The sequence below is a fragment of the Phoca vitulina genome, unplaced genomic scaffold, assembly GCF_004348235.1.
Source record: "Phoca vitulina isolate PV1807 unplaced genomic scaffold, GSC_HSeal_1.0 scaffold23, whole genome shotgun sequence".
Classification (NCBI taxonomy): Eukaryota; Metazoa; Chordata; class Mammalia; order Carnivora; family Phocidae; genus Phoca; species Phoca vitulina.
Window position 1 is genome coordinate 12,050,792 of NW_022589726.1, and position 12,836 is coordinate 12,063,627.

The 12,836-nt window shown below is 35.5% G+C and overlaps 1 pseudogene; it reads left to right on the plus strand.

The window, feature by feature from the left end:
* The first annotated feature begins 3,538 nt into the window (after positions 1-3,538).
* On the plus strand, positions 3,539-5,408 carry LOC116642581 (annotated as a pseudogene).
* Positions 5,409-12,836: the final 7,428 nt, after the last annotated feature.

A 12,836-nucleotide genomic window follows, 5' to 3' on the forward strand; every position in this document is an offset into this window, starting at 1 on the left:
AGCCAGGGTGAAGGGTCTCAGCCTGCAGAACATCTCTAAGGAAGTTTTTTTCCAGGCAGATGGAAAATCTTTGAGTCAAAGTCGCCCATTAGGGGAGTCCTATATCCTGCATAAGGATAAGATCCCTGATGTGTGCAGCCTCTGGCTATGAGAAGCCTATGGAACTCAACTGGTGGATTCAAAAGGACTACAGCTGGCAACTATCAGAAAATTAAGCTGTTGGCCACAGTAAGAGATCTGAATGACACATTTTTATAACCATCAAAGTCACATACTTGCTTGAATTTTCACATGGGCAACAGGAAGTGACTCACACCAAACAGATGTTAAAGGAACGGTGGGAGATAAAATGATAAGGTATTTTTATTCTATCAGGAGGCATATGTAATGCAAATACCTGTAGCCTAGACAGCCCCAAGTCTCCCAGCACCCTGTGGTCACTATTTTATTTAACAGAAAAATGAAATGACTCAAGACCCATTCCACATAATAGCTATGTGGTATTGGTTCTAATGCGTTACCTACTCCCTCTGCTCCGACCCCCCAGTAAAGGAGTAAAGGTCAATTTACTTCGTTAATTTGGTGAAAATGATTTGCTGCATATGTGTTCCTGAGTTATTATATCCTATATGCTGCTATTTGGCTTCCACTCTTGTTTCCTGGAGTTCCTAGGACATGATGATACACAGTAATTTACCAGAGCAATTTCTCTTCAAAAGTTTGAAAGTATGTCTCTGGGAGTTGCTGCTTAATTAGTCAATACAACAGCAGAAAATTCCAGTATTTCTAAATTGGTAGATTTGTTTGGAAAACACAGTCATGGCTAGATAACCAAACTACTTTTTGCCATAGCACATCTATGACTTGATGAAGGAAAATGCAAGAATTCTTCCTTACCCCATGCCATACCATAAAATTGGATCTAGACCACAGGTTTTGGTCAAAGCAGAAGGAAACTTTTTTCTCCCCCTAGTAGTCCCTTTCCTTTGCTTTCCTTCTTGACTGACCTTCCTGTTTTCTTTCAAGCTTCCATCTGCCTTTTAATTAAGAGTCAGAATGAACCTTTGACCTATGAAACCTAAAAGGCTTTTTAATTCTAACTCATTTGTTTCCAGACATGAGATTTTTTTAGTAATGAATGCCATTACTAAAATTTAGTTTCTAAAATTTGTCCCAGGAGACCACATTCTGGAGCCCTTTACTTGAAGAGCAGCTGCAGGGCATTATTTTGTTTCTGGCTCAGCCAATCAGCACCCTACCATGGGCAGCTGGCTCCTTCACCTTTTTTTTTTCTTTCTTTCTTTTTTTTTGGCTTTCAAAGCTTTAGTCACTTTAAAACCTTAGAAACACAGTTCTGGTCTGGGGGTGGGCTCAACCTCCAGAGTGGCTCTGATCCTACTCCTTCCCCAGGCAGGACAAACCAGACCTCCTTCTCCCTGGCAATGGATGCAAGCTAGGGGTCAAGGCCTGACTGCGGAGGGGGACTTTGGCCCCCAAAAGCTCACCCCAGAAGGAAAGATTTGGGCCACTATAATGAAGGATTAAAGTCTGGGGCTCCCCAGCTTTCGTTCACCCTGCAAGAGGGGCAGGGAAGTGTCAGAGGCTCTTTGGGGGAGGAGGGAGCAAGCACCCACCTCTCCTAGCTGCAGAGAGCAGTGACAGAGGCCAAGAGGAGCTTATCTGTCACCTCAGGTTCTGTCAGCTCCTTTGAGGTGGCTGGGCTGGGGCAAGAAATGGGAGACAGCTGTCTGCCCTGGTCTCAGGCCAAGATGGGAATAGGGCTACTTCAGGAAGGTGGGAAGTTGGAGTGTTTTTGTTTTAAGGACTATTTTCTTTCACTTCTTAAATATATATATATATATATATTATTTTCTTTCACTTAAATATATATATATGCATATATATATGCATATATATGTGTGTGTATATATGTGTGTGTATATGTGTGTGTGTGTATATATATATATATATATATATATATATATATATATGGGAAGGGTGGATCGGTGGGCAGCCTGGCTTCCCAGCATCACTCCCTATCGAAGTTCTGACTCAGCAGGAAGTTGACAGCCAAATTCTCTACCCCCGCCCTGCCCCCCACAAGAGAAGTAGGCCTGGATCACCAGGTTATCTGAGAAGCCCAGGGCCTTCAATCTCCTTATAAATTCTTTCTACTGTGGCTTCACCTAGATGTAGTTTATCTGCAGGGCCTCCTTGCCTATGGACCTACCTCACCTTCCACATCTGAGATGTCTGCCAGCTCCCCAGGGGTCTCATTCAGCATCTGGATGAACTGCTCTTGTTGTTGGCTAATCTGCTGCAAAAGCTGAGGGTTCTTCTGGCCAACAGTTGAATGAGGAGATGGGCATGGATTTTAACTCACTACTGACATTCCACAGCAAAAGCCAACTTCATAAGGTAAAAGGGCATAAATGAGCAATGAGCATTTCTCAAGCAAATATTTTTTTGTTTGCTCACTTACATTGGCAGGTATAGGATAATATTTAATGGGTAATATTTTATTCATACATTGTAATATATATTCTGACCAAACTTTTATGTGGAAGGCATGGATCTAAGCATGGGGGAGGCAGCAGTGAATAAACAAAAACAAAAACAAAAAAGGTCCTGTCTTCCTCTTAGGCTTACATATGATTTGGGAAAAAGAAACAATATTTAAATTACGGGAGAAGTACTTTGATGTTTGATGTTTTGATGATTTTATATATATATACACACATACATACACATACACACATTTATTAACAGATTTATAAAATATTGACACTTTGGACTTTAGGAAACAGGCTTTAATGTCATTTGTTAGATAGGTATTAGAAAAATATACATTTACGTAATAATTAGGAAACTAGATTGTACTATAACACAAGGTAGATAAAGCCATTTTAAATCTTTTTTTTAAAAAAACATTGCATGCTTTTCTGCCATGGGAAAAGCTTATTAAAGCTAAATTAATTCTTAATAACAATATATTGTTTGAAATAAAATACAGAGGCCTTCTTAAGGTTGTTGAACAAGGACACTGCTCATCCACTAAAAAGCAGGAGTCGAGTTAAGGTCAGAGGATCTCTTGATTAGTGAATTTAATGAATATTATTTAGGTGAGTTTATATCTTAAGCTTTGAGTGCACAGAAGGCTCTTCACTCTGTTTTTTTAAGTTAAGTCAGTTTCAATTCAGTTTTCAGAAAACTGACAGTAGATAAAAAACTGACTTCTTGGTAGGTCAGGGATAATGCCTAACATATGACTTGTACATTTTATTTGTAGGCATCATCTGTTCTTAATTTGCAACTATAAATGTTGACCCTATTTTACTCATTAGAAAATTGTGTTCAAATGAATCTACTCTAAGGGCATGAAATAATGTTGATAATATAAATGTGAGATAGATTTTACCCATCTAGGCCTTCCCTTTAAGTGTGTTCAAATTTAAATGAGGATACCTCAGGATTAAATGAATAACAAGGTAAAAAATGGAGTTCTCCTTTTCTCTCCACTGGGAGACTGAGGGACTGAATGGCTGCCTGCACACCACAGACATTTTATTACATTTATTACAAACCTTTACCCATAGACCTTTCCCAGATAAGGCCAGTGTCCACTAGTTCCTCATCTCACTTGGGCATATACTAAGGATATAAAATTTGGTGCAGATTCCCAACTCCTAATGCTTCAAAGTGTAGACCTTTTACCCCATGCAAAAGCCATACTATGGGCCAAAGGGGAAAAACCACCATTATTGCGCAGAGCTGGGGAAGTCCCAAAGTAACAAAAGATGGTGTGACTATTGCAAAATCCATGGACTTAAAGGAGAAATATAAAAACACTGGTGCTAAACTTGTTCCAGATATTGCCAGTAACACAAACGAAGAAGCCGAGGATGGTACCACGACTGCTACTCTGCTGGCATACCCTATTGCTAACGAAGGCTTGGGGAGATTCGCAAAGATGCTAATCCAGTGGAAATCAGACGAGGTGTGAGGTTATCTCTTGATGTTATAATTGCTGAATTTAAGAAGCAGTCTAAACTTAGGACAACCCCTATAGACACTGCCCAGGTTGCAATGATTTCTGCAAGTGGAGATAAAGGAATCGGCAACATCATTTCTGATGCAATGAGGAAGGCTAGAACAAAGGGTGCTGTCAGAACAAAGATGGAAAAATACTAAATGAGGAATTAGAGATTATTGAAGGCATGAAGTTTGATTGAGGTGATATTTCTCCATACTTTTTTTAATACACCAGAAGGTCAGAAATGTGAATTCCAAGATGCCTCTGTTCTATTGAATGAAAAGCAAATTTCTAGCATCCAGTATATTGTATCTGCTTCTCAAGTTGCCAGTGTTCACCATAAGCCCTTGGTCATAATCGCTGAAGACGTTGATGGAGAAGGTTACAACTAATAGGTACATTAGTTTTGAATAGGCTAGAAGTTGATCTTCAGGTTATAGAGGTCAAAGCTCTTGGTTTTGGTGAGAATAGAATGAGATTAAAGACATGGCTATTGCTACTGGTAGCATCATGTTTGGAGAAGGATTGACTCTAAATCTTGAAGATGTTCAGCCTCATGACTGAGGAAAAGTTGGAGAATTCATTGTGACCAAAGATGATGCCATGCTCTTGAAAGGAAAATGTGGGAAGGCTCAAATTGAAAACTGTATTCAATAAATCATCAAGCACTTAGATATCACAACTATTAAATATGAAAAGGAAAAACTAAATGATCATCTGGCAAAACTCCCAGATGGAGGAGCTATGCCAAATTCGGTGGGACAAATGGTGTTGAAATGAATGAAAAGAAAGTTAGAGATGTCCTCAATGCTATGAGCTGCAGTTGAAGAAGGCATAGTTCTCGGAGGGGTTTGTGCTCTGCGCCAGTGCATTCCAGCCTTGGACTTAATAACCCCAGCTAATGAAGATCAAAAATCAATATAGAAATTATTAAAAGAACACTTGAGATCCCTGCAATGACCACTGCTGTATTTGGAGATAAGTGAATATGATGGAAAAAGGAATCATGGATCCAGCTATGGTTGAAAGAACTGTTTTTTTTTTAAAGATTTTATTTACTTGTTTGAGAGAGAGAGAGGGAGAGAGAGAGAGAGAGCACATGAGAGGGGGGAGAGTCAGAGGGAGAAGCAGACTCCCTGCTGAGTAGGGAGCCCGATGCGGGACTCGATCCTGGGACTCCAGGATCATGACCTGAGCCGAAGGCAGTCGCCCAACCAACTGAGCCACCCAGGCACCTGAAAGAACTGTTTTATTGGATGCTGCTGGAGTAGCCACTCTGTTAACTATCGCAGAAATTGTAGTCACAGAAATTCTCAAAGAAGAGAAGGACCCTGGAATAGGTAGAATGCGTGGAATGGCAGGTGGCATGTTCTAATTTCTAGAATCGTGCTTTCCCATTATTAATGAACTATGAGAGGAAGCTCAGGGCAGTGCTCCTCACCAATAACTTCAGAGAAGTCAATTGAAGGAAATGACTGAAGAAAAGGCTGGCTGATGTTTAAGAAAATCACTATAATCATGAGTTACGGGTTTCAGTTGACAGTAAATAATGGTTTGCTGCTGTCATTGTCCATGCTGACAAATAATTTATCGTGCATTTTTTAATAAAAAAGACATTTGTACATTCCTGATAACTGAATACAAGAGCCATGTTCCAGTGTACTGCTTTCAACTTAAATCACTGAGGCATTTTTACTATATTTAACTATTCTGTTAAAATCAGGATTTAGGGCGCCTGGGTGGCTCAGTTGGTTAAGCGACTGCCTTCGGCTCAGGTCATGATCCTGGAGTCCCTGGATCGAGTCCCACATCGGGCTCCCTGCTCGGCAGGGAGCCTGCTTCTCCCTGACCCTCCCCCCTCTCATGTGCTCTCTCTCTCTCTCATTCTCTCTGTCTCAAATAAATAAATAAAATCTTAAAAAAAAAAAAAAAATCAGGATTTAATACTTGCCATCACTGGATGAGAAGTTAAGAAATGGCCTTCCTGTGGAGAATAACAATAATTGTGTACAAAGCAGAGAAATAGTCAATTATGTGGCAACACTTCAGTAGTAAAAATTTGTTTCCAGTTTAAAAGAAATTTAATTTGATTTGTGAAGAAAATAATATTCAATTTTTGGCATAACCATAAATATTTCCACAATAAATGTGAATTTAATAGTAAATGGAATAGTATTTCTGTTGATTAAAATTGTAGATAACATGGAAATGCAATATATTTTGGTAGGTTAAAAACTGGGCAATTATTTCTGTGTATGGTAACTGATTCTAGCAATTAATATGCCACTCAGATTGATTACTAATGTAAAAAATGAAAACCTTTTCCTCATACTTAGAAATTTTCATGCAGAAATAGAAAAGCCACATATGTACAACCCTCAATACAATTAATCCGCATACACTAAAAATTTTAGACTTTAATTAAACATTTTAATACTTTTAGCACTTTAGGGCTGTTTAATTTCTATTATACCAGTGGAAAAATTAAAACATAGTGTATCAGTCTTAGAAGAACTCAATTACTGAAGCACCAGAATTCCTGCCACAATTCTTTATTCATTTTCATTAATTTTTATGATATTAACCATTTTTCTACCATAACTAGTTAGAAAGCATATCAAGGAAAGCAGTGCTCCAGAACTGAAAAAGACATAATCTTTACCTTCCAGTTTGAAAAACTAGAAAAGGCATACAAAAAAGTTTAATAATAAAGAGCTTCCTAAATGTCTTATCTGAGAATATAAGGAAGGGAAAGATTGAACCTAACTGAGGGTGAGGAAATGGATTACTCTGGTCCCTTTTGGTGAAAGTGTCAGTCCAACTCAAATGATTTTATGGGAAAAAATATTTTGGCTCATATAATTGCAAAGATAAAAAATCAGACTAAATATAGTTTGCATAAAGATGGATCTAGAAACATAAAAGAAACAATTAAAACTCTCACATCAGATTCCTTCTCTTTGTTTTATTGCCAAACAGCCTATTGCAATGTAATAGAAAACGTGAATTTTGAGGTTTGCTATCTCAAAAAAAAAATCGATACAATTGAAAATTCACATTACAAAGCACACACATATATAGATATAGATATGAAGATATGGAGAATACTTGAGTAGTAGTTGCATGTTGAAGAACTAGTATGTAGATAGTCATATGGGCAGTATGACAGTCTCCAATCTAAAAAAATATTTTGAATATACCTCTCTTTTTGCAAATCAAAAGATTTGCTCATACTCATATTTCCATTTACTCTACTTCCACTGTGTTTTAATCCCATTCTGATATTACTGTTATATCTTCCTACACTCATGTATAAACTGTAATACCGTAAGCTCTTGGTAGTGGAATGGTGAGGGTATAAGCATATTCAGTTTTATTAAATATTGCCAAATAGTTATTCAAGTGGTTGTAACAATTTGCATTTCTAATATTAGTGGATAAGGGATTCTGATATTCTGTATTCATGCCACCACTTGATACTGTTAAGTTTTTTGTTTGTTTTGTTTGCTTGTTTTTTGTGCATGTTTACTTTTGGTCATAATAATAGAATGATAATTCATAATTTCAAGCTTTTGCTGATTACTACTATAATTGGAAGTAACTTTCTATAATTATTTCTATGTATTAATTTTTAATATATAGTCATTGATTTACTGATTACCTTCATATATTTTGGATATTAATTGCTTGCATGCATTCAAAATGTTTTGTCAGTGGCATGCTTTCCCTATCATATTTTGACACAAAGAAGGTTTTAATATAAATAAATAAAATTTATTAGCTTTTCATGATGGTTTATGCTTTTCATCTTCTTAAGAAAACCTCCCTCCCCTGAGATCATCAAGTTATTCTTATATGAATGCCTTTAAAACTTCTGAAGTTTTTCCTTTCACATTAAAAATTTTAATCCAGCAAGGATGATTTTAATGTGGAATTTGATTTAAATTCCCTTTGTCTAGTTAACTAATTTTTGCGTTTGTACTAATCCATCCTTTCTCCATTAATCAGGAGTGTAATTTCTGTCATATATTCAGTGCCAATATATTTGTGCACTCTCTATTTATTCTGTGTTTGAACCAACTCTACACCTTTTGATATCTAATAACTTTAACTAGCAATAAATAATCCAATATTTATCCAAAAAAAATAAGATTAAAGAATAAATGGAGTCTCAGAGAACTTTTGGAAAACATCAAATACAAAAATATGTGTAATGGGAGTCCCAGAGGACTGGAGAAAGAGAAGAGAAGAAACAGAAAAATATTGATTAAAAAATGATTTAAAACTCCCTAATTTGATGAAAAACATCAGTGTACATATCCAAGAAGCTCAATAAACTCCAAATGGGGTAAATACAAAAATCATCCATAGAAATTTATAGTCACACTGTTTAAAGTGAAAATCTTGAATGCAGAGAGAGAAAAATGATTCATCATCTATAGGGAAACATCAATAATATTGAAGCCTATTTCATATCTGAAATATCGGCAGTCAGAAGGCAGTGGAAGAACATATTCAAAGTTCAGAAAGAAAAAAACAAACTCTTCCTAACTTTTCAAGGTGATGGGTATGTTTATTACCTTGATTGTATGATGGTTTCACAGGTGTATGTATGTCAAACATCATAAAATTATATACTTAAATGATGTGCAATTTTTTGTATATCAATTATACCTCAATAAAACTGTTACAATTTTATCTCCAGAAAAATAATACTTCAAATATGAAAGTGAAATAAAAAGCTTCCCAGATAAAGACTGATAATTTCTTGTTAATAGATTTATATTACAAGATAATGCTGCTGTAAACATTGGGGTGCATGTATCCCTTTGAATCAGTATTTTTGTATCCTTTGGGTAAAGACCTAGTAGTGAAACAATTGGTGGATCATAGGGTAGTTCTATTTTTCACTTTTTGAGACACCTCCACGTTGTTTTCCAGAGCGGCTGCACCAGTCTGCATTCTCACCAATAATGCAAGAGGGTTCCCCTCTCTTTGCATCCTTGCCAACACCTATTGTTTTCTGTCTTGTTAATTTCAGCCATTCTGACGGGGGTGAGGTGATATCTCATTGTAGTTTTGATTTGTATTTCCCTAATGATGACTGATGAGCATCTTTTCATATGTCTATTAGCCAAATTATGGAAATAGCCCAAATGTCCTTCGACTGATGAATGGATAAAGAAGTTGTGTTATACACACACACACACACACACACACACACACACACACACACGGGAAGATTAGTCATCCATAAAACAGAATGAAATCTTGCCATTTGCAATGATGTGGATGGAGCTAGTGAGTATTATACTAAATACAATAAGTCTGTCAGAGAAAGACAAATACTATACAATTTCATTTATATGTGGAATTTAAGAAACAAAACAGATGAACATAGGGGGAAAAAGAGAGAGAGAGAGAGAGGCAAGCTAGAAAACAGACTCTTAACTATAGAGAAAAAACAGAGGGTTATGGGAGAAGAGGTAAGCAGGGAGATGGGGTAAACGGATGATGGGTAGTAAGAGGGTACTTGTGATGAGCACTGGGTGTTGTATGCAAGTGATGAATCACTAGATTCTACACCTGAAACTAATGTTACACTGTATGTTAAATAACTGAAATTTAAATAAAAACTTGAAAAAATATTTATATTATAAGAAATCCGGGCGCCTGGGTGGCTCAGTTGGTTAAGCGACTGCCTTCGGCTCAGGTCATGATCCTGGAGTCCCTGGATCGAGTCCCGCATCGGGCTCCCTGCTCGGCAGGGAGTCTGCTTCTCCCTCTGACCCTCCCCCCTCTCATGTGCTCGCTCTCTCTCATTCTCTCTCTCTCAAATAAATAAAAATCTTTAAAAAAAAAAAAAAAAAGAAATCCTAAAGGAAATTCTTCGGGTTGAAATGAAATAACACTATGCCATTAATAGGAAGATATGAAGAACACCAAAAATGTTAAATACATGAATTACTTACAATTAGGGAAGGTTTCCTAAGGCTAAAAATGGAAGAAGGAAATAATCTGAATGAATGTTAAGGCAACTCTTTGAGGTGATGGTAATATTCTGAAACCAGACTGTCATGATGGTTGCACACCTATACACATTTTCTGAAATCACTGAATTGTAGACTTAAATAGATGAAGGGTCTTTTGGTAACTAAATTATACCTAAATAAAGCTATTTTTAAAAATAAATCAACATAATCTATTTACAGAATAAAGAAGCAATACCAAATGATCATATTAATATATGATTAAAGGCATTTGACATAATTTGATATGCATTAATGATAAAAATCTCTCAGCAATTTAAGAATAGAAGAAAACATCCTTAACCTAGTGAAAAGCATCAACAAAAACTTACACCTAACCTCATACTTAAAAAAAAAAAAAGACTAAACAGTTTTTTCCTTGTAATTTGAAATAAGTCATAGACATCTAGTTTCACTCTTCCTATTTAAGATTTCGCTGGAAGTCTTAGCCAATGCCATAAGTAAAATAAATGATAAAATAAAATGCATACAGATTTAAAAGGAAATTTTAAAACTGTTTATATTCACAAAAAACATGCTTGTTTACATAGAAAATACCAAGAAATGTATCCCACAGTTCCTAGACATAAAAAAAATTGTTAACAGAATACAAAAATCAGCATACAAAATTGGTTATATTTCTTCTATTTATTAGCAAAGACCAATTGAAAGCTGAAATCATTTTTCCTTCATTATCTCCCATGTATACATAAATTATGCATACTTATAAATTTATGTTTGTTTTCTCTTGTTAATCTGTCTTTTGCTACAGGGACCCTACCTGAGAACTTAGAAGGGTAAAAGGAAAATTACTTTTTCCTCTCCTACCATAGCAAATATTTTTCTATTTAGACAGGAAAGATCATATAAGAAGTGTACTTTACATGTGGCTGATATAACTAAATTTATTACTGTTTATTCCAAGAAGTGATAATTATGCTGATCAGAATCCTAGCCAATGAGCCATATTGTATATGAAGATAGGGAATGCATGACCTAGAAGCATGTCCAGAAGCAGAGAAGATATGCTCCAAGTAGGTCACACACATATTTGGCAAACATGAGGGACAGGTTTATCAACCTGGAATTGTCTAGCTAATGTGAATCAATCCAAAATGGATAAACACATGGGCTTGAATTTAATGTGAGCATAGTCGACTAAAATGTTTCAAGTTGAGTAAGGCACAGAGAAAATTCTAAGAATAAAGAACTGGAGATGAAAAAAATGGGTAATAAAAAGGAACACCATAGAAAAAGAAAGGAAAGAGAATTTATTCAAACAACCTTCTTTAAAAATGTGACTATGTCATTACTACAACAGTCTCTCCCCAGTTGCTTCACCTGTGAAGCCTAAAGATCTTCATCAAACCTCGATTACACTTTATTTCTGTGCCCTCCTTGTCTGGAATATGTTCGCAGAATGGCACGAAGAGTTCTATGCTTACCAACAGGAACAATCCCCTCCCCACACCCTGCAAAAAATAAAATTTCAAGGGTCCCTGGGTGGCTCAGTCAGTTGAGCATCTGACTCTTGATTTCAGCAGATCATGATCTCAGGGTCTTGAGATAGAGCCCTGCAACCGGCTCTGCACTCAGAGGGGAAGTCTGCTTGAGATTTTCTCTTTCCCTCTCCCTCAGCCCCTCTGCCCCCACGCACATGCACTCTCTCTCAAATAAATAAATAATAAAATCTTATAAAAAAATAAAATTTCAAAATGTGTCATCCTATATTGCAGTTTGCTAGAAAAGCATGTCTTTGCAGATTTGTACTTGTTTTGTTTTGATTTTGTTGTTATTTACATAAATTAGTAATAAGTGAAACAATGATTACAAAAGAACATTTTAAGTGCTTTTAAACGGAATAAACATTTTAAGTAAGCTAGTGACTTTAATTGTCTTATTTATCTATTTTCTTCTTACTTCCTGGGATATTAAATAGTTCTTTCAGCTTACATAATGATTTCTTAAATATATTTAAGAATCAAACCTGATTAATGAAGTTTTTTAAAAAATGTACAATAGCAATTATACTAAATGACAGCATGACAAAGGACATGCAGGGTTTATAAAGGCATTAATTTGAAAGATATGAGTACTAAGATTTATTAGGATGTTATTTTGTATTGATTTAACATATTTCCAATCTTTAAACCAATTTTCTTTCAATCACATTTAGGGTTAAAAGAAACCATCATAAAACATGGGCATATGTGATTATACCATAGTTGAGTAAGAACAATTATTTAAATATTTACATAAATGATTATTTTGAAATATTGAAGTATAGACTTGCAATTATCCCATTTGGTCACAAGCCACATCTGGTTGATTTTTATCTGCTTTGATCACTTGCTATAATTGGTGATAATGATTTTAATTAAATTAAACAGACCATTTCAAAATTTTATGTATACAGTTATAATTCCTCTAATAAAAGTCATAAGCATATGCCTAAATAGTTCATATTTATGAAAAGGTTTTTGAATGTTATAATAATTAAAAAACACCTAGAATCCACCATTGAAAAAATTAATATTTTTCTGAAGTATTTGTAGTTTACCTAGGAGCACAAAGCTAGGTCTTTACTAATTGGAACAAAACTGGAATGAAAACACATTTATTCAAGTGAGAATAAATAAAATAAACTCAACATGATTATTTCAGGATATACAATAGCTAAGGAATAATTTACAATAGAGATGTAATGCTTCTGAAGCTGTTGGCTCATTATTCTGACAAGGAATGAAAGGATAATGGCTGTTGAAAATTCCTTG